At 49.6% G+C, this 21,600-nt stretch overlaps 1 protein-coding gene and 2 non-coding genes across 6 annotated transcripts in view; all 3 read right to left on the reverse strand.

Moving 5' to 3' along the window:
• The window catches only part of LOC142576680 (uncharacterized), a 516,248-nt gene that overhangs the window by 391,567 nt on the left and 103,081 nt on the right, over window positions 1-21,600 (reverse strand). The window lies entirely within an intron of this gene.
• Window positions 9,284-9,468, reverse strand: LOC142576839 (U2 spliceosomal RNA). The gene has a single exon (XR_012826979.1). It is a non-coding gene; the product is annotated as a U2 spliceosomal RNA (small nuclear RNA).
• LOC142576831 (U2 spliceosomal RNA) lies at window positions 16,385-16,573 on the reverse strand. The gene has a single exon (XR_012826976.1). It is a non-coding gene; the product is annotated as a U2 spliceosomal RNA (small nuclear RNA).

The following is a 21,600-nucleotide window of genomic DNA, read 5'->3' on the forward strand; positions in this document are numbered from 1 at the left end:
CGCACTTCTGCGGAAACTTTTCCCGCAGCGCCTTCCACCACAGGTGCGCATGATCCTGACCGGGTCGTCATCCTGGATGCTGGAATCTCTGGCTCAGTTGGCCGACGAGATTATGGATGTCGGTCTTCCCTCCTGAACCTAACGGCAGTGTTGATAGCTCGAGCACTCATCACACTCTGGATTAGCCGTTACGGTGTCCCTCCCCCATTAGGACTGACCATGGTCGCCAATTCGACTCAACACTATTCCCCAATCTATCTAGGCTACCCAGTGCCGATCACATCAAGACTACCCTTTACCACCCGCTATCCAATGGGATCACCGAACGTTGAAGGCTTCATCATGGCTTCGACTTTTCCTTAATCATGAATTGAGCGCCTTCCTTTCGTTATGCTTGGCATCCGCACTGCTCTTTGCAGTGACTCTTCCACCAGCGACGCCAAGTTTACGTTTAACACCACTCGACGAATCACTGGCGAATTCTTAGATGATTCGTCCCCCGTACCTGCTGACGTGTCCGACTACGCCTACCGTCCATGCAGCGCTATGCGTACTGTCATTCCCCCTCAACAGCCACCTTCGTCCCGGCCTGTATACGTCAACCCTGGCCTTGAGCACTGCACACATGTCTGCATCCGCCCTTAAGACCCCCGTATGATGGTCCATTCAAAGTACTCGAGCGCACACCTAAACACTTTCTAATGCCCATCAACAGCTGGGAATATACGGTCTCCGTCGACAGTCTGCCTACTTGGACCCTGACGCTTTAGCCACGTCTGCTGCCACATTCCCTCCCAACCAAAGCAGTTCTACTCGCCACGTGCATTTCACACCGCCGCCATTCGTCCAGCCTTCCTCGCCAGAAGGGGTCGCACCACTACATGCAACAATGGTCCGATGGAAAAATACGACGAGGACACGCCCAGCACCCTGACTGTGCGCGAGCAGTGGAATCGGCTGAATCAGGCTTCCGCCTAATTGAGTGGGCTCAGCTAAAAAATATAGTTTGCCGACGCGAGGCACCGGCGTTCGTTTGGTTTTACTTCACCCACAAATGCTTCCCACAAAGCAGCCACTTGACCAGCGCCCGCCTAGACAATGACAGAGCCCCGGCGCCGACTGTTGATGGGTCAATAAAAAAACTCCCGTCAAGTTGACGGCCAACGGATTCTGTAGACGTGGTAACAACCGTGAAGGCCAGGCTCTGGCAGGTCACTGCAAGGCGACCATCACGGCGAGCGTACTAATTGTTGCAAGACGCCAACGAGGACTTCCGTGGGAACTGCGTCGACTTTAGGTTCTGAAATTGCCACGTGGCTGCGTCGTGTGTGAGGGCGATTGCACAACATCGGAGGCGGATTGCAGCAGAACGCTGCAACGTCATAAGTGGGATTTACGGACTGTGCGACAGTTCCATTTGGCCTAAAAGGGCACTAAGTTTACTCGACTAGCGAAAAGCTTTACACTGCTTTAAAACCGGACACCTTTGGTGTAGTTAATGTGTCCTGCCGTGTGTGTGCTCAGACATGCAGTGAGCTCCCATGTCAGGAGCCAGGGTAAATATGTAAAATAAACATTTTTCTTTCACTTCTACAGCAGGAAGTAGTCATCCCTACAACTGGAGGATACCTGGCCTAAACGCTGCTCTGAGGCGCAACAGCCCCCACAGTACCTATCAGTAAAATAGGCGCTCCCGGCTACGTCTTAACTAACACTTCGGATAGACACCTACCTCATAGAACGTTCCCGTCATGGGACCAGCAGGAATCTGTTTTTAAATTTCTAGAGGGCCCCCTTTCATGATAAGAAGACCTAAAAAGTAGCCAAGCACCGAGCTTGTCGACCTATCTACGTATTATAAAAGCCCATGGGTTCCCAGTGCTACTGGGAATTGAACGCAGTACAGTCGACTTCCATTAATTCGTCCTCGACATGACCAACGAAATTGTTTGAACTAAACAACGGGTCGAACTAAACAAGGTGCACAAGAATTAACGACAGAACCCATCTCCTGGTGACTGTTGACGGTAATGCGGTTAGCATTCAAACAATGTAGTGACACACCGTACTACTGAAGTCGTCTATTTTTTTAAAGGCACCTCATCAGTTCTGGCTACCTTGAGCTGACAAGCGCATAGCATACATTGCACAATAACGATCGCGTCTGCAATGTATTACGTCGCTACGCTCCGCAGAAAGATATGAAATTTCAAACCGAACGGCATTTTTCCTTCTCCCCGCTGCCGCCGCGCTCCAAGCCGGACGGTGACGTAGTCGTGCCCCTGCGCCTGCGTAGTCGTGTCCGCAGTATGACGTCGCTCATGGTGACACGTGGCTTCGACAATTATTCAAGACAACATCTGTTATCTGTGCGATCTGTTGCTTGAATTTACGAACTGAAGTTTGGAGAAATATTAAAACACACAAACGAAATGTCTGCGTGTCTTTTGTTTTACTTCGCACCGAAACAAGAGAGATGTCCTTCCGCTCCGTCTACTTGTTCGCACGGTCGTGCGCTCATGTACATAGGTATCGAAACTGTGCCATTTTCTACCGTGTTGCATTGCATGATCATGCTCGGAGATCCGCTTGTTCTCCCCGAGTATTCGTGTAGTAATGAATTATGCCGCAAGCCATGTTTCCTTGTGCACAGCGCGCAAAATTGTGCGCTGCGCGAACGAGACAACAGCTCGTGCGCGACGGTGTCGGTGGGAGTGCGTAGCGCCGAAAAAAAAGCAAGGCGAAAAAAAAAAAATATGAAGGCGGGACCTGTGACGTATTCGTCACGCGTTCCTCGAGGTGCCGCGGCCGGTATGGGAGAATGCGGGGAAGGAATTTCACTTGCGTAGGCTAGACAGTGCAAGTGGGGAGAGCGTCTTGCTTGGCAGTGGAGCCCGCCTGCTGAAATCATGGGTTCGCGGCACTGAAACGTTTTTATCTCGCCTATTATTGAGCCGATTAGCGAAATTGCTGCGGCAGAAAGCTTCCTACAGGGCACGTAACAACTTCCAGCGTAAAACCAAAATTTTCTATGGGGCCTGGTGAGGGGCCCTTTAAGGCGAAAGCCTTAAAGGGCCCTAAAAGCAATGCCTAGAAGCAATGCCTTAAAGTAAAGCCTTAAAGCAATGCTCTAGAACGTGTAAGGCGTCAATATAACCACGAACAGAGCTTTAGTGAGTGAGACTGAGTAAATGCACGATACGATTTGAGACTCCCCAGCGACATTCCAGTACTAGCCCGATGGCGAAGGCACTCCTCATCATAATTTATGTCACTAGTACTCAACTACTCGCATTAAAGATATCATTTCATTAGGTTATAAGACGAAAGAAAATGCTACTTGTCTGCTTCTATTTGATTCTAAAAAAAAATAACATTTTAATGTTACCCTTCAGTAGTATGGGTGGTCGAAAGGTTTCATTTTCGCTCGACTCTGCGCGCTGGACTCGGTGCTGCGCGCATTTTGGAGTTTGTTGTTTCGTTATCGTGTCGTGCTGCGCTGGTTCTGCTGGCTGGCGAAACTTGCATTTGGAAGAAGCAGCGAAAATGCCACGTCCATGTGATGTCGTGGGAGGCGCGAACGGTCCGCGGAACTTGGCCAAGGGCAGTTGCAGCAATGAGTCCAACGTTACTTATCACTGTGTGCCAACGAGTGAACCTCTCCGTTCGAAGTGGTTAAGTGCCGCATCTCTGCCACATCGCATTGGCAAAGAGTCGAAAAATCGCATAGTATGCTCGCTGCCCTTTCGTCCAGAGGATTACGAGTTCAACGCCGGCTTACTGAAGTTGTGTGGAGTGCCTTTCAAAGCAATGCTTTCCCGTAGCGCTGTTCCGTCGGTCTTGCCTGCATTCTCCGATGCGTAGGAACAACTGCAGGTCGAACACGGAGCGGTGAGTGCGGCATTTGGTTTTCACGAAGGAAAAGCTACAAATGTGCGAATATGTACAGCCATGACATACAGTTGCCGTCGTAGTAGTACGCAACGACGCCGGCAGCAGAGCCCTCAGCAGCAGGTCACGTTCATCAGTGCTTAAATCGCTGAAGTCAAGCCCAGCATCGCGAGCCAATGTGTCGTTGTCAGGGTCGTCTATTGCAACGAGTGTCAAAGTTGGCGTCATAAAATAAAGAACCAGCTTATCGCCGCGCGCTTTCCTTTCCGCCAGCCACCGTAGTTCCGCTTTTGCGCTGCTGTCTACTCCGTCTTGGCTCTGTTTCTGGTCGCGCGTTTGCATTTTGCGCAGAAAAGCCATAGCGCCGTCTGCGGGCGCCGTTTTACTCACCAACGGCGCAACGTCACTATGAGACCATGACGTCACCACTCCTCGATCGGAGGGCGGGCGACTTGAACTGCGCTAAAGGTACGCAGACGCTTCAGAACGCATTTTCTCCTAAATAAGTCTCTCCTTCGCATAAAACAAGCGCTTCTAGGTTTCTGTGATGGTATTTCAACAGTTCACGTTGACTTAATATTAACCTTTAGTGTCTCTCGTTGAAATGGCTCATATGCGAAAAAAGCGGCGTCTAGTCCAGTGATGCAAAAAATGTCGTGAATGGTTCATACCCCCATAACAAGAAAAGATTAATATGAATGAAGAAACGAAAGTAGGAAAGAATGAAAGAAAAAAAGAACGAACGAAATAACAATGAAAGGAACAATGAATTAAGGAATTAAATAACATTTAGTGGTTTGGGTGCTCGCATGTGTCGTTGAGGAGGTCAACGTATAGAGCGCCGTACGTTTACTTCACAATTCGGCTCGTGATGCTCGCTAGAAGTGTGACCCCTCCGAATGTATAACTTAACGCATTATTATGGGTGCAGCAGGATTTCGCCTTCACGAGTGTAACATGTTGCCCAACTATGAAATCTACAGTGGTCATTCTGAGACTCCCGTTGATTTGGCTATATGCGATATACATATACACAGATCTTGTGTGCAAGCCCGCCTCGTTGTACTCTACGCACCATTCTTCGTTTTCCGACTAGAGACGACAATTCTGCAGCTGAGGCACTCTGTCGCGCCGAGGCTTGTTGGTCGCGAGCTCCGTCAAAGGACCACCTATGCTGCTGGCGACTTGGTCTGGCTGTGGAGCCTAGTATACGAAAGCGCGGTCTGTGCGCAAAGCTTTAGGCACACTACGATGGCCCTTGTGTGATACTCGGCCGCATCAGCAAGGTGAACTACACCTTAGCGTGCCTCACTACCAACAACCGACGTTCTGCTCGGACTCAAGTAACGCATGTTGCCAGGTTCAAGCCGTGCACACAGTGCGAGGCTACCTGACTCGTCCAGCGTGCTTCGCCAGCGCGAGGAGCAGCAGGGAAGAAGGCGCCGTGGAAGAGAGGGAACTGTAGCACTTTCGGTCTGGCGGCCTTGTCCCATCTAGTCCTTTCGCGCCGAGCCTTATCAATAAACGCCTTTTAACATTATATTCACAGGCAAGAAAGCAACCAACCCTCCGCCTATATGAAAGCGTGACAAGTGGTATCTGTACCGTGGATAAAAGGTCAGGTAACTATTTAAACAGTTTCTAAGAGAACACTACGAGAACAATTCTCGAGTTTAGCTGTAAATGCATTCGTGGATAAGACGCCCACGCACTCGCGTGGCAGCTTGTTCCAGAGTTCTGTGCCTGACGGGAAAGAGGAATATTTGAAAGTATCGTAGCGCGATAAAAATGGTCATGTACATTTTGCAAGGTTCGTTCTGGTCGAGTGTTGATAAGGTGGCTTGAGGTAGTCACTTTACTTTTTTTTTACAGCTATGTTTTTTTTTTGACAAAGACAATGTAAGAATTTCGCACGTGCCATAGGCTGGTGATTTTTCCAGGGTCTCTATGGTTGTGCAGTCACACTGTCAAACCTGGAGTACCTTGAATAAACGAAGCAAAGCGCCTTGCTTTCTACTGCCACCAGACGTTTGGTCAGATAGGCTTGATGTAGATCCAAGACAATATGGCTGTATTCAAGGATTGGACTCATGAGTGATTTGTGTGTGTCTGATAACTTAATTTGGAATCCGGCGATTGGGAGGCCCGGGCCTGGGGCCGCCTACATGGCCACTGGGAGCTGCTGCTCCCGTGCGGCCTCCTTGGCTCGCTGGACAGCCCAAAGTTGGTCTTGGAGTTCTCAGCTGAGCAGCACGGACGACCACCGCGCCCGTACATTTTCCTGGGAGACTGCCATTTTATCTTGGTATATTTCACATCCCCACAACATGTGTTGAATGGTGGCTTTAACAGACTTGCATAGCTTGCACATATCGCTATTGCATATATCGGGGTAGAAAGTTTTTAGTTGCACGGGACTTTTATAAGTTTCTGTTTGTAATCGCCTCCAAGTAACGGACTCAGCTTTGGTCAGTTTAGTGTGAGGCTGTGGTAATACTCGCCTCCGATTTTGATAGAATTTGGTAATATCGCTAAATCTTGTTAATCTTTCCTTTTCTTTCTAGATCTCCTCCTCCGTGTCCTCCTAACCGATGGAAGTCACTCTTTGCTCAGCTCGGCGAGCGAGACCTCGAGCTTCGCGGTGTGCTACCTCGTTGAGGTTGATTGCGGGAATGACTGGAGTCGTATGCACTGGGAACCAGAGCAATTGCCTGCCGTTCTTCTCTGCGTTGGAGAATTTTGCTTCATTGACTCTGATGATGTGCCATGCCTCAGGAGAGATCCTACCTTTTGCATAATTTCTAATGGCCGCTTGGGAACCGGTAATGATGTACTGAGCTTTTGTGGAGAACAATGCTAGTGCAATGGCTACCTCCTCTGCTGTCTCGGAATGTTTGGTATTAGCTGATACGCTTGTAAGAAGTTTTTGGGTGTGATCTACGATTACTGCTACGTAGCTACTTCTGTGTGGGTATTCAGCCGCGTCAATGAAGATTGCTCTGTCATCTGACGCAAAGCTTTGGATCATTTTCTCGGCTCTACTCTCGCGTCTGCCGTCGTTGAAACCTGGATGCATGTTCTTGGGTACATTTGGTACTAGGAGTTTGTGGCAAATTTCTCTCGTTATCGTCCGCTTTTCCCCGTATAGATTGTGGTAATTCATTCCTAGTTTGCTCAGTTTATGCTGTCCCGTTTTGGCTTCGGTTAGTCGTTCTGCCTATGTTTGCCGTGCTTCTATGAGTTCATCCAGTGTGTTGTGGAGTACTAACTTTAGCAAAAGATCCGTGCTCGTAGTGATGGGAACCCTTAGTGCTAGCTTGTATGCATTTTTTATCAGGTTGTCAATTTTAGTCTTTTCAGCTGCAAACTAATTGTGGAAGGCTGCTATGTATGTGACCTAACTGATTACAAATGATTGTATCAGCCGTATGGTACTTTCTTCCTTCATACCCTGGTGCTTGTTAGTAATTCGTTTCATTAATCTCATGGCGTTTGTTACCTTTGTGTCTAACTTCTTCGTGATTCCCCCTTTGTGCCTTTGTTCTCGATTACTAGACCCAGCACCTTGAGCTGGTTGACTATTGGGATATTCCGCCCGTTCTTGGTGTGTAGCTTGATTTCCTCATGAGCCATCTTTATGTCGTATCCTTTGGGAGGCCTGCCCCTAAGTGTGGGGCGGTACAACAGAACTTCAGATTTCTCTGCAGAGCATGTGAGGCCTGTTCCTATGAGGTGTTCCTCTACTGTGTTAATTGCAGTCTGGAGTCATTGTTCTATTGATCCGCCGCTGCAATCACAGGTCCAGATATTAATATATTCTGCGCAGATTGTGTGATTCAGGGACTCTATGTGATTTAATTTTTCGGAGAGTCCCAAGACGAGATTAAACAGCTTCGGCCAGATGACAGCACCTTGCGGCATGACGCTAACAATATTTATTGAGTTATTTAGGAAGTATTTAGTCAGTTTCAGTTTTCTTTTTCTGCTGCGCCCGGATTTCTAAAGCGTCTCCGAAAAAGGGTCCTGGTCGGCGCGATGGGCGTTCACAGTTTCCAAGATGGCGTCAACGCGCCGCTCACATACGCAAAAATGTTGCATATTTACTCATTCTAATGCATCTGCACCCGGGTTTCTGGACTTTGGAACCAGCAGTGACGCGGAAGACAACTTCGGTTTGTCCGATTTCCAAAGGGAGTTTCGCTTTCTGCGCGAAACCGCTTCAAATCTGCGGTGCTCCGACATAAAGGCACCCTGCTTGTTCTAAGGGTTCCCGTTCTATCTGCAGGGCGGTGACAACCTTCGGTCGAGACCATTCGCCGGCAAAGTCGAGCTTCGCGCAAGAAGATGGCCGTGAGTCGACCTTGCAATCGCGCTTGGGCTTGTCACTGGGTTGAACGTTTTCTTTCATATTTCAATATATTTTCTTTACATAAATTATATTTGCTGGGATATCGCATGGGTACCTTGTGTTGAAAATATATATGCTGAAAAATTTTAATGTCTTTTGTTTCTGTGCGAAGCAGCAATGACGTTCTTTTCCACTATTTTATTTTACGCGCGCACTTCACAGGCTAGCTAGCGCAAACGGGGAATGTATGTTCAAAGCCGCGAAGGAAGCGGAGGAGGAAGGTGCTGGAGGTGAAGTCAATCGCGTGCTGGGGAAAGTACGAAGGAGCGCGCTGAGGGTGGATCGATGTTATGAGCGTCCCCTGTGGAACGGTGCGTTGGGTTGCGCCACCAAGCTGTTGCTATTATACTACCTAATGCACTACCAAGGTTAAAAAAAGAAGGAAAAACGATAAACTCTCACAACCAAATTTTCTGACCCTTTATTGTGAACTTTGCGTTTGTATGTCTCCGTTTTATGTCGTTTCCCTACTTTTCTTCCACCAGTCTTCTAATCTCCTTCTACAGAGCGCGCGGCAAAATAACGCCACCTAGAGGAAAGTCTAGATGACGTTGAGCGAAGGGGGGAAGGAAAAAGGAGGCACGCTGGGTTGACCTCAACTGGCAGTTGCTACAGGTTTTGTTTGCGATACGGACGTACCGACTTCGTCTCGTAATAATATCGTCCTCGTGAGTGACCGCGTATGACGGTGAGCCGACGATAGCGGCTCTCTTGCGTGCGCAAAGGAGAACAGCCGGACGAAGCGCCGCATTCCCACTGGGGGGCGGCCACGCGTGCCTCACGTGCGCAGCCATAGGCTTGCACGTCACACGCGTTCACATAGTCAAACGTCAGTGTAATTTTTTTTTACAAAATATTTGTATAGGTATTTTTGTTTCAAATTCTTTTCAACAGACATGTTTGGGAATAGCAAAGTCAGACAGATAATTTGTACAGCGAAGTTCTATATGGCTAGTTTTCCAAGGATCGATCTCCGTAGACCAAAAACTGTGGGCCGATCCTGAAGATAGTGTAATATCGGGCCGACCCACGGCAGAGGTGAAGCAGGCTTCAAGCACTGCGACAACTTGCAAAAATAAGTTTAATAGCCTAAAGGCGTCACTTACAGCGCGTACATAGATGGGGGGGACCAAAAACATGATGAAGACAAGCGCTTACTTCCAAGTGATATTTATATTGTGTAACACGCACATACTAAGACACAAAGACCAAAGCGCCCCCCCCCCTCACCACCTAAAGCACAAAACTTGCAGGAGTACGCATTCAAAATTCAAAGGAACCATGACCGCCTCTTTAAGATGAGCGAGCGTGCATGTGCGACGTCAGAAAAGCAAAATCAAGAAAGCGGCTGACAGATGGAATAGCACACTGTGGTATAAAGGTTATAAACAGGGATGAGGTGCCTCGGAAAGGCTGACCAACACTTCGGTAAGAGGACTTATCTTTGTAAAAGGAGGCCTCATCATCATCAGCATGTTAGTTTTAAAGGGTTAGTACAGTGACGTCTCGTCCGGTTGTTGTCGGTGGCGGCTGGTTGTAAAGGGAGACTTCAAAGAGAATGAGCGCTGTCGCCTGATGTCTGTGAGCGTGGGTCCCACCAGGTATTTTTTGTTACTCGCGCACTGACCGCCTCACCGGCTCTTCTAAACCACAAAAACTTGCCGCCAACGACACTCCAGAATGGTCCCTAACCTCTCGCTTCCCCAACACCCTCTCATGCCCCTCTCTCTCTTTCTTGTTCCTTTTTTTCCTCTTGGTGTCCTTCCCTTTTTTCTCCTTTTCTTTTTCTTTTCTCCCCGCCTTCCCACTTTCCGCTCTTGTACCCTCCTCTTGGGAAACTTGCTCACAGACATCAGGTGACAGCGCTCATTCTCTTTGAAGTCTCTCCCCTTACAACCAGCCGCCACAGACAACAACCGCACGTGTCGTCACTGTACTAACCCTTTAAAACTAACATGCCGAGGATGACAAGGCCGCCTTTAACGAAGATAGGTCCTCCTATCGAAACGTTGGCCAGCCTTTCTTGTGCACATTATCCCTGTTTACAATTTTTATACCTCAGAAAAGCAAGTTCTTTATATGTTAATGCAATTGACGGCTTACTAACCGAGTCACCTTCAGCGATCACTGCTACTTCAGTGATAAGTCTAGTGTTTTCATTCGGATGCCTAGCAAAAATACCGGTCTTTTGCTACGGTAAATACGGCCGCATTGTGCGCAATCAATCACAGAAAAAAGTATACATACTGTTACGTACGAAAACGCAGACGAAAAGCTATATATATATGACAAGTATATTTACAAGGAAATACGCCGCACTTGGCCAAGAGGCAACAGCCCGCACTAGCCTCTAATCGTCGTCGCCGTCTTCAAACTGCTCGCCTCGTCGTCACCGCAAATACTGTTCCGTAGCACTACCCCCGGCGGCAAAAGGGCCGTCCCGGAGCGACTAAAGGCCAGACTCGGAAGCAGTGTAGTAGGCCTCGAGCCTACTGACGTGCACGACATCACTAGATGCCAGAGTACAGGACGAGGTTGAACTCACAGGAGCAATTTCGTACGTCACCAGCATCACCAGGCGCAGCATGCGGTAGGGCCCTGTGTATCGCGAAAGGAGCTTTTCTGAAAGTCCGACGTGACGAGAGGGCGACCACAGGAGCACGAGCGCACCAGGCGAAAACTGTACATCACGAGGGCGGCCATTGTACTGACGCTGCTGCGTGGTTTGCGAGGCCATCAGTTGAGTACGGGCAAGCTGGGGTGCACGGTCGGCGAGGGCGATGGCATCGCGCGCATACTCGCTTGTTGACATCGCAACAGGAGGAAGTGCCGTGTCAAGGGGCAAGGTCTGTTCGCGACCGTAGAGTAGATAAAATGGAGAAAATGCGGCGGTGTCGTGCCGGGAAGAATTATACGCAAATGTGACGTAAGGAAGGGCAATGTCCCAGTCACGGTGGTCCTTGGAAACGTACTTGGACAGCATATCGGTAAGAGTACGGTTTAACCGCTCTGTCAGGCCAATGGTTTGACGATGGTATGAGGTAGTCAGCTTGTGTTGAGTGGAGCAGGAACGCACAATGTCGGCAATAAATTTCGAGAGGAAGTTACGACAACGGTCAGTAAGCGGCTGTCGCGGGGCGCCATGAATTAAGACAATGTCACGCAAGAGAAAGTCCGCAACGTCAGTGGCGCAACTGGTAGGGAGAGCCCGCGTGATAGCATATCGGGTGGCGTAATCAGTTGTGACGGCTACCCATTTGTTCCCAGAGGGTGACGTGGGAAAGGGACCGAGGAGGTCTAATCCAACACGAAGGAACCGTTCCACAGGGACAGTGATCGGCTGGAGATGACCGGCAGGTAGCACCTGAGGTGTTTTCCGATGCTGGCAGGGATCACAGGCAGCAACATAGCGTCGGACGGTGCGAGCGAGACCAAGCCAATAGAAGCGGCGGCGGACGTGGTCGTACGTGCGGGTTACCCAAAGATGTCCTGCAGTGGGTGCGTCATGCATCTCAAAGAGCACAGTCTGTCGTAGATGTTTTGGCACGACAAGAAGATCCGATTCGTCAGGGAGGAAGTTCCTTCGGTACAGAATGCCGCCCTGGAGGACATGTCGGTGAATGGATGCGTCAGTAGGTGTGTAGCACAGACGCTCGATGAGTGCTTGCAGCAATAGGTTTCGGTACTGCTTATCGGTGATGTTAGCGAATGCCGACACAGAAAAAAATGCCGTTGGCGGTACTAATGTCGGCGTCGTCAGGCTCGTCTACAGGATAGCGAGACAGGAAGTCAGCGTCCTTGTGTAGTCGGCCAGATTTGTAGGTGACAGAATACGAATATTCTTGGAGGCGTAAGGCACAGCGACCAAGTCTTCCTCTAGGATATTTCAGTGAGCATAACCAACAAAGCGGGTGATGGTCTGTGACGACGGAAAAAGGTCGGCCATATAAGTATGCGCGGGACTTCGCAACCGGCCAAACTAGGGCCAGACACTCACGCTCAGTGATGGAATAGTTGCGCTCCGAGGGTGAGAGGAGCCTGCTGGCGTAAGCGATAACACGGTCGTTGCCGCGCTGGCGCTCTGCCAGTACGAGGCCAATTCCGTGACCGCTGGCATCAGTATAGACTTCGGTAGGCGCAGAAGGATTGAAATGGGCCAGAACAGGAGGCGTTGCAAGAAGGTCGATTAGATGCGAGAATGCACAGGCCTCGTTATCGCCCCACTGGAAAGGGGCGTCTTTTCTCAAAAGCTCGGTTAGTGGTCGTGCTGTGGCCGCGAAATTTTTCACGAAACGGCGGAAGTACGAACAAAGGCCAATGAAGCTGCGCACATCCTTGACACACTTAGGAACAGGGAAGTGCGTAACAGCATGGATCTTGCCTGGGTCCCGTTGTACTCCATTCGCGTCAACGAGATGTCCAAGGACGGTAATCTGGCGACGATGCGTTGAGTTGCAGACCGGCTATACGAAAAACGTCGAGGACTGCTGAAAGACACTCGAGGTGCGTAGCGAACGTTGGGGAGAATACTATGACGTCGTCCAAGTAGCACAGGCACGTGGACCATTTGAAACCGTGAAGAAGGGAGTCCATCGTGCATTCAAAAGTGGAAGGAGCGTTACATAGACCGAACGGCATCACTTTGAATTGATAAAGACCGTCGGGTGTTACAAAAGCAGTCTTCTCGCGGTCGAAATCATCCACGGCAATCTGCCAGTAGCCGGAGCGAAGGTCAATAGAGGAGAAATAGCGAGCACCGTGGAGGCAGTCAAGGGCGTCATGAATCCAAGGTAGGGGATACACGTCCTTTTTGGTAACCCTGTTAAGGTGCCCATAATCCACGCAAAAGCGCCATCCTTGTTTTTTTACCAGTGCAACAGGTGACGCCTGTGGACTACATGACGATTCAATAATGTTCTTGGCAAGCACTTTGCAAACTTCTGCTTGAATAAATTGACGCTCAGCCGGTGAAACTCGATACAGGCGGCGATGAATAGGAGGGGCATCGCCAGTATTAATGCGATGTTCAACAGCTGCGGTTTGGGCCAAAGAACGATCGTTAAAGTAAAAAATAACGTGTTAGGAAAACAGAATGTGGTAGAGCTCACGAACGTGCTCGGACGGCATGTCGGGCGCAATGATTTTCTGTAAGTCGCCGATGGTACAAGTTGCCGACTACGATGGTAGAGGAGGATCGGCTGAATTGTCGTTTACTGCAATAGATGCTACTGAGTCATCCTCGAATGAGCAAAGCTGGGCCAGAGACACCCCGCGTAGCAGCACTTGTGTCGTCAAGCTAAAGTTTACCACTGGCAGGCAGACGCGATTCCCCGTAAGAGATAAAACTGTATGAGCTACTGTGATCCCGTGTGTAAGGAGGACGTCTTGCATAGGAGCCGCGATGTAGTGACCGTCGGGCGCTGGTGGGGTTGACACTAAGCCAACGTAAGTCAGTGCCGAAGGTGGCAAGCGAACGAAGTCGACGGAACTGAGGCGACTGGGTGTGGTTCAGCGGGATCCAGAACAGGCAGGTCAAGGCGGAGAGTACTGGCGGAACAATCGATGAGAGCAGAATGTGCGGAGAGGAAGTCTAAACCGAGGATGATGTCATGGGGACAGTGGGCGATGACTGTGAATAGGACGATAATGGAGCGAGTGGAGCGATCTGGGAAGGACAGGCAGGCGGCACACATACCAATTACGGGGGCTGTTCCGCCATCGGCGACACGGACAACAGGCGTTGTGGCGGGCGTGATTATTTTCTTCAGGCGCTTACGAAGGTCAGCGCTCATTACCGACAGATGCTCCCCAGTGCCTATAAGAGCAGATAGAGAAACACCGTTGACTTGCACGTCAAGAAGGTTCAGATGAGTGGGCAACGTCAGTAGAGGATTTGGCGGCGTAGGGAGCAATGCAGCGTCACCTCGAGGCGCTGGATCGTCTAGTTTTCCGCCTGAGAGCGGCGTCCGAGGGGAGTTGGCGAAAAGGAGTGACGGGGCTGGGGAGAGCGAGATTGTCATCGTTGGGGCGAAGGCAAATGAGAATAGGAGCGGGGCGGCACAGGAGAATAAGTGCCGACATTATCGGAGCGTGCGGCATAGGGAGGAGAAGGCCACCTGGGTGGTGAGAGTAGGCAGTATACGTAGACCGGGTCGCGGGACTCCAGCGACTGCGACAGTGCGGAAAAAATGTGCTCGATTCGACGACAGTGAAAACAAATGGGCTTGTCGTTAGCAGTGCGTCATTCAGATGGGTCGCGGAAACATGGTGGGCAATAAGATGCGGGACGGGGCAGAATCGAAGAAGCCGGGAGGGTATCTGGGCGATGGGCCGAGCAGATGGTGTGAAGACCCACGTTTGCGAACTCCTAGCGGACAGCTGCCTGGATCAGAGAAACTGTGACTGCAGGTGCGTTGGAGGAGCTGGAGTCGAAGGCAACCGGATAGGCGGCCTCGATCTCATGGCGGACGATCCTGGTAACATCGCCAGTGTTGTTTGGACGAGGAGCGCCTGCACAGGAAGATGTCGCTGGAGTGTTGGGCAGATGGGCAAACTGCTGGTCGATACGTTGGCTTTTTAGCGAGTTCCAGGCGGCGGCACTCTTTTGTAACTGCATCCACCGTCGCCACGTTGTTGAAAAGGAGCAAGTTGAAGGCGTCATCGGCAATGCCTTTGAGCATGTGGGAAACCTTGTCTGACTCAGTCATGCGTGCTTCAATGTTGCGGCATAGAGCCAAGACGTCCTGAATGTACGTGACGTAGGGCTCTGTTGACGTCTGCACACGGGCAGATAATGCCTTCTGCGTGGCAAGTTGGTGACTGTAGGGGTTGCCGAACAAGTCTCCTACCTTTTGCTTAAGCGAATCCCAACTGGTGAGCTCATCTTCGTGCGTCCGAAACCAAACTTGAGGTGCGCCACCGAGGTAAAAGACTATGTTGGCGAGGATGATAGTAGGGTCCCACCGGTTATTGCGGCTGACGTTTTCGTACAGGCTGATCCAGTCCTTGACATCTTCCCCATTTTTGCCCGAGAATACGCCAGGATCACGGGGAGCGAGGAGGGCGATGTAGGTCGTCGAAGTAGCAGCAAGTGTCGGAGGCGGCTGAATCGAGTTGTCATCACCAGGAGCCATGAAGGAAGGCTCGACGTACTGTCCACTGCGAAGCTCCGCGACGAGCTACAGGGAACGTCGACCTCCACCAGATATGTTACGTAGGAAGACGCAGATGAAAAGCTATATACAAGCATATTTACAAGGAAATACGCCGCACTTGGCCAAGAGGCAACAGCCCGTGCTAGCCTCTAATCATCGTCATCACACTGCTCGCCTCTTTGTCATCGCAAATACTGTTCCGTAGCAATATTGTTCAAAAGGCGTAGTTTACAATATACCCCTGAAATGCGGACAGTCTCGTATAGGACAGACAGGTAGATATCTAAATGTTAGATTTCAAGAACATAGCAATAAAGTGCGCGAAAGGCGGGAAGGGTTTCTAGGCGTACATTGCGCACAATGCGGCTGTATCCCACACTTTGAAAAAGAAAACAGCATCTTAACTAGGCATCCAAATGTGAACACTAAACATATCATTGAAGCAGCAGCGATCGCTGAAGGTGACTCGGTTAGTAAGCTGTCAATTGCATTAACAGACAAGAAACATGCTTTTTCTGAGATTGCTCATGCTTGCTCGTTCCTCTTAAAGAGGCGGTCATGGTTCCTTTTTAATTTTGCCTGCGTACTAGTGCCGGTTTTTCTGTTTTGGGGGAGGGGCTTTTTTCTTGGTGTCTCGGTATTATATGCGTGTTACTGAAAATAAAGATCAGTTGGAAGTCAGCACTTGTCTTCATCGTTCTTTTAGTCCCTCTGCCTACGTACGCGCTGTAAGTGATGTTTGCAATGGAATACCAACTCGCGCGTACCCAAACCCTGCTTCAGTATATTAACATCTTAGGTCCAAATGCAACCCGTATCAGATATTAAGCTGATAGGACGGATGACCCGCATCGGCCATGTCTATGTTCGCTCTGCCCTTTCTTTGTCGGCGTTCCAAGCGCTTGCATATTGCCTTTCTTCTCCTTCCGCTCTCCTGTGGGCCGATCGCAAAGATAGTGCGATACCCGGCCGACACGTGGAGCAGCTGAAGCAGGCTTCAAGGACTCCACAAAAATTACAAAAAATACCGGACGAGGTTTAATATGTTGGGTCCAAATACAACCCGCATCAGATATTAAGCTGATAAGTACGATACTACACTTTGGCTCGCGTCGGCCATGTCTACGTTCGCACCGCTCTCTCTTTGTCGGCGTTTCAAGCGCTTGCGCACGGCGCGTGATCGAGGCGGCCATGGCTTGCGTATCTCCTTTCCTTCTGCTCTCCCATGGTGGCGGTCCCGTCGAAACCTCGCACGCGTCTCTACTTCTCTCCGGCTCCTCGCGGCGGCGGTCCCATCGTGCACACGAATGTAATAGACATCACGGTAAATTGAGTCCGTACCTATGTTCAAAGTTCTATGTCACCTCTGTGCCGTATGCTAAGCAGCTTCGCTGGCCATCCACTTCCCAATAGTGGAATGGCTCACGATTTTTTTTCCTCTTTAATATGATAATTTAGTATCACGCATGCTCTGTGAAAGAAAAACAAGCATTTACTAGACTACCCAAGAACAGCTATTTTTTCCCGCCAGCAGAAAATTGTTAATATGCGGTGGTGCCGTTGCTAAATTTCGGCGAAGAAAGCACAACTGTCTATAAACGCCTTTTGGCACGTGTCTTTAATGTGTGTGTCCCATTTTAACGTCTTCGTTACTTTACTCCCAAGTATTTATGATTGCGTTCGTGCAACAGCTGATCCCACGGTGTTACAAGCTAAGTCTAATATTTTTTTGCGTGTTATCAACATTCAAGCAGTCTTGCTTGCATGTCAGCGGAATTAAAAAGTTTATTTAAGCACCGTGAAGGCGCGATTGACGGAACAAAGTAAGGCGCGTCAGACGGGACAAGTGCTACAGTACGGCGAAGCGCGATAGACGCATCTCTGTACTGCAGCGCTTGTCCATCACCCATATGCATCAACAAGTCTTCTGAATTAGAGAGCTATTCGCTCACTTTCAGTCACCTTTGGTGGTTTCTACATACTATTTTACTACACAGATTTATCGCCATTGGGAAATCTGGGATGGAGCGCAGGAATTGTTTCTGATGAAAAAATATGGTCATATTCCGCATTCCTTGCTGCTTGCATGTTCCACAATAAAATCGATTGCTAGTAAGTTGCATATCGTATTTTTCTAACAAATAATAGGAAATCATGAGAATCAGAATGACATAATGAGTAAATTATAGTTCTTCCCTCTTGCTCCTTCGGGAGTTTTCTGGGAGCCCGGACAACGCCGGTTCGCTCTTCGCCTCACAGAGGCATGATCCTGATTAAGTAAACATTGTTCTCTAGTTACAACATGCTTAGTGACACGCTAAGGCAAATGCACGTTCAGCTGAAGGCTGTGAGTGGAAAACCTAAAAGTAGTATCTATAGCACGTTGTTTCCTTCGACCGATCTGTTCACTGATGTTCACTGAATTCAGTTCATTCGATCCTGACCAAATATCCCGGCCGCCGTCTATGCATTCCTATGGGCCGAAACTTTCGCTATTTCAATCCTACAGTAGGCTTTGCCCGACAATGCAAACTTTACCAGTCAGCATGCACATGCCTCACTGCTATGGCGTGCACTTACTGTATAGGCTCTCTTTAGGGAGGAGCATATGCAGTAACTATATCTTAATTACTTGCATAATGATCGCATTCGCATAATGATCGCACCCCTGAATTTAGTCGTCAAAATTCGATTTTTTATCTTTCCCGCATAATGACCGCACCCCGAACTTGCCACAGCAATATGTCGTTTGCCAAGTCTAGCTGATGATGATCGCGCTTACCATCTGTCGAATGCTGCGCGAACGACTCTTCAAAACTTACCAAGGGGACTGCACGCACCAAACAGATTCTTAAGCAGATGCCCCATTTCATTCCCTTCATCACTTTTTGCACTTCAAGAAGAAAAAAAGGTCTACGACCAAACTAGCCTTGGCTTTAGAATTTGCTGGCTTTGTAATGGTTGCCAATTAAACGATCTAATTCATTACTGATACGGAAGAAACTATTTCAATGCATGTAATGCACTCCTTAGGAAAAAAAAGGCGTTCAGCTTGCTCCGTCAGCCGCCATTTTTGTTTTGATGTCCCGCACTGTCACAGCGGCCGCCGCCTGTTGGTTGACATGTGATCCCGCAGCAAACGCGTTTTGACGCGTTTACACGGACTTCGCGTTTTTGCCATTTGGCAAGGCGGCAGTGTGCTTTGTGATTGTCTGTGTTGGTGCCGTTTCGCCATGGGACGGTATGCGAGTTTTACAGCTGCATTTAGGCTTAAGGCTGTCGACTATGCGCTGGAGCACACCAACCGTGCTGCCGGCAGGCAATTCGGCGTTTATGAAATCCGAATACGGTACTGGAAAAATCAGCGTCAGCTGCTGATGGTTACTGACAGAACGCACCGAGCTTTCCGCAGGCCCAATCTAGAGGGCGCTCCTGCTCCAGGGGTCGATCCTGGTCGAGATCCAGCTCCAGGCTTCCCGGCAAGAAAATGGCATGGGCCGACATGGTCGGCAACAACGGTTCTGCACCGCCAACTTCAAAGCCAGGTAAGGCACAGTCAGAGCACGTGGCAGACCCGCGAATACACATTAGAGAGGGAAAACAAAGCACTCAAACAGGAACTAGCTGAACTCAGGACAACCATATCCAGGCTAGAAGGCCGTATCTTAACAAAGAACACACCGACACCCATCCGTGAATCTTGAGTGACCATGGTCACATAGTGTAGCACACACAAACGCAGGGCCGTCGTCATCCAAAGCGATGACACATCCGACGTGGACGCATCTATGTTTGATGTCGGCGAGGCTCCTTCTAACGCCTCCGTCAGTGACAACAAAGCCAAGAAGCGCAGCAACAAGAAGAAGAGCAAGTACAACGTATTTCAATCAGCAATTACTGAAATTAAGGAGGTACTCACTCAAATCTGCGGCAGACTCGACCGCCTAGAAAGGCCAATCGCTAATCCCAAAACCACGAAAATAATCCCCACGCCAGACCCAGGGCCCATGTCTGCCCTGGGACCTACACCTGCACCGCCCGCACCCTCCAAGCCGCCAGGCTCAATGAGTGAGCCCAGCCTAAATGGAGCCATGCCAAACCAGTACAATGGATAACGCACCAGAGTATTTCAAGATCTGGCAATGGAACTGTAACTCATTCAACAAAAAGAACTCTAACCTAATGCACTTCGCCAGATCATGTAAAGAAAAGCCACACGTCATCATCCTACAAGAATGCGGGGCGGAAAAGAACATTCAAAACATGTCCTTCTCGGGGTACAGGGTTTCCAGGCCGACCCTGGACTCAGAGTTCAAACAATCCAGGGGCGTTGCTACTCTCATCCGCAAAGATGTAAGCTTTGTGGAAAGGGGCACCCTGATGTACAAAAAAGGCCTGGAATCCATGCTCACAGAAATCATCCCCAGTCGGGCCCTAAAGACCAACCTTTACATAATAAACGTCTACAGTTCCCCGACTGACAGACTCAGAAACTTTAACAAACTTCTCACATCGGTCGTGTCACAAGCCAAGGACAGGCCACTGATCGTTGCCGGGGACTTCAACGCGCACAACACCGTCTGGGGCTACGCCACCAATGACAGGAAAGGAATTAAACTTGCCGAGTGTGCGGACACCCTAGGCATGCAACTCGTCACGGACTCAACGTTTCCGTCGCGCCGAGGCAACTCGGTTCAGAGGGACACCACCCCGGACCTGACGTTCCTCAGGAACGCTGACGGGTCGTGGGACAACCTGCAAGAGGACCTGGGCAGTGATCATTACATCCTAGAAATCAACGTCCGCATCACACCCACTTCTCCCAAGAATTACACCTACGTTGACTGGGACCTCTTCAGAAGAATGAGGGGTAATGCGGACAAACAAGGAGAAACCTTCGAAGAGCTCCTGGAAAATCTGAAAATTACGGTGGCCAATGCCACTAAAGAAATAAGCGTGGATCTGGAGGTGCTAGCCATGGACTCCAGACTCGCACACCTCCTGGAGGCCAAGAACGCGCTAAGAGAAAGATGGAAACAGCAGAAGCTAAACAGGAAACTGAGGTCTAAATTAACGAAAATCAACAAAGAGATCGAAGAACACTCCAGAAAGTTGAACGTGCAGTAATGGGACGAAGTGTGTAATGAGGCGGATTGTAAAATGAGAAGGGGCAGCAAGTGGAGCCATCTTAAGAACCTATTCGCCGACTACAACAAACCGACCAAGAGTTATGCCCGACTAACGATCGAAAGGCTCGTTCATCTTCACACGAAAGAAGGCACGAGTCTGCTGGACTTTGCTGAGGCCCTGGCAGACATCTACCTACCAGTAGAGCGCAAATCTGTCCCGTGGGACGACCCGACACGCAAGTATAAGGGGACACCTCAACTATCGCTGGATCGCCCTTTCGAAGTTTCGGAGATTGTGCACGCCCTTCATGAACTAAACGGACGCTCGGCACCCGGGCCAGACGGACTAACAGACAGACTACTCAGAAATCTAGATGACACAGCCATACAAATCATTACGAGCAAAATTAACGAGGTATGGGCTGAAGGCCGGGTGCCGGACGAATGGTGAAATGCCAATGTAGTCCTCATCCCCAAACCCGGAAAACCGCTTCATGCAGAGAATCTGAGACCCATCTCCCTTACGTTGTGCCTCGGGAAGGTCGCAGAACATGCCATTCACAATAGAATTGGAGAGCACAGTGAAGAAAACGGCCTGTTCCGCCACAATCTCATAGGCTTCAGAAAATCACTATCCACTCAAGACGCCATGCTCCTCATCAGGAACGCCGTCATAGACAACAAATCCAGGGATGTAAAAGGCATCCTGGCGTTCGACCTAACCAAGGCCTTCGACACGGTCAGGCACGAGCACACCCTCAACGAAATCTCCACTTTAGATCTCGGAGTAAATTTCCACAATTTCGTAAGATCGTTTTTGGATAACCGAACGGCCACCATAAACGTCGGTCAAATCAGAAGCAAAAAGCACATGCTAGGTAACATCGGTACCCCGCAAGGGTCAGTGCTTTTGCCGCTTCTTTTCAACATCGCAATGCATGATCTCGCAAACAAACTCTCGAAAGTCCCGGGGGTAGGGCACGCGATTTACGCCGATGAAATAACCATTTGGTCCACG

This window comes from Dermacentor variabilis, chromosome 3 (genome assembly GCF_050947875.1).
Source record: "Dermacentor variabilis isolate Ectoservices chromosome 3, ASM5094787v1, whole genome shotgun sequence".
NCBI lineage: Eukaryota > Metazoa > Arthropoda > Arachnida > Ixodida > Ixodidae > Dermacentor > Dermacentor variabilis.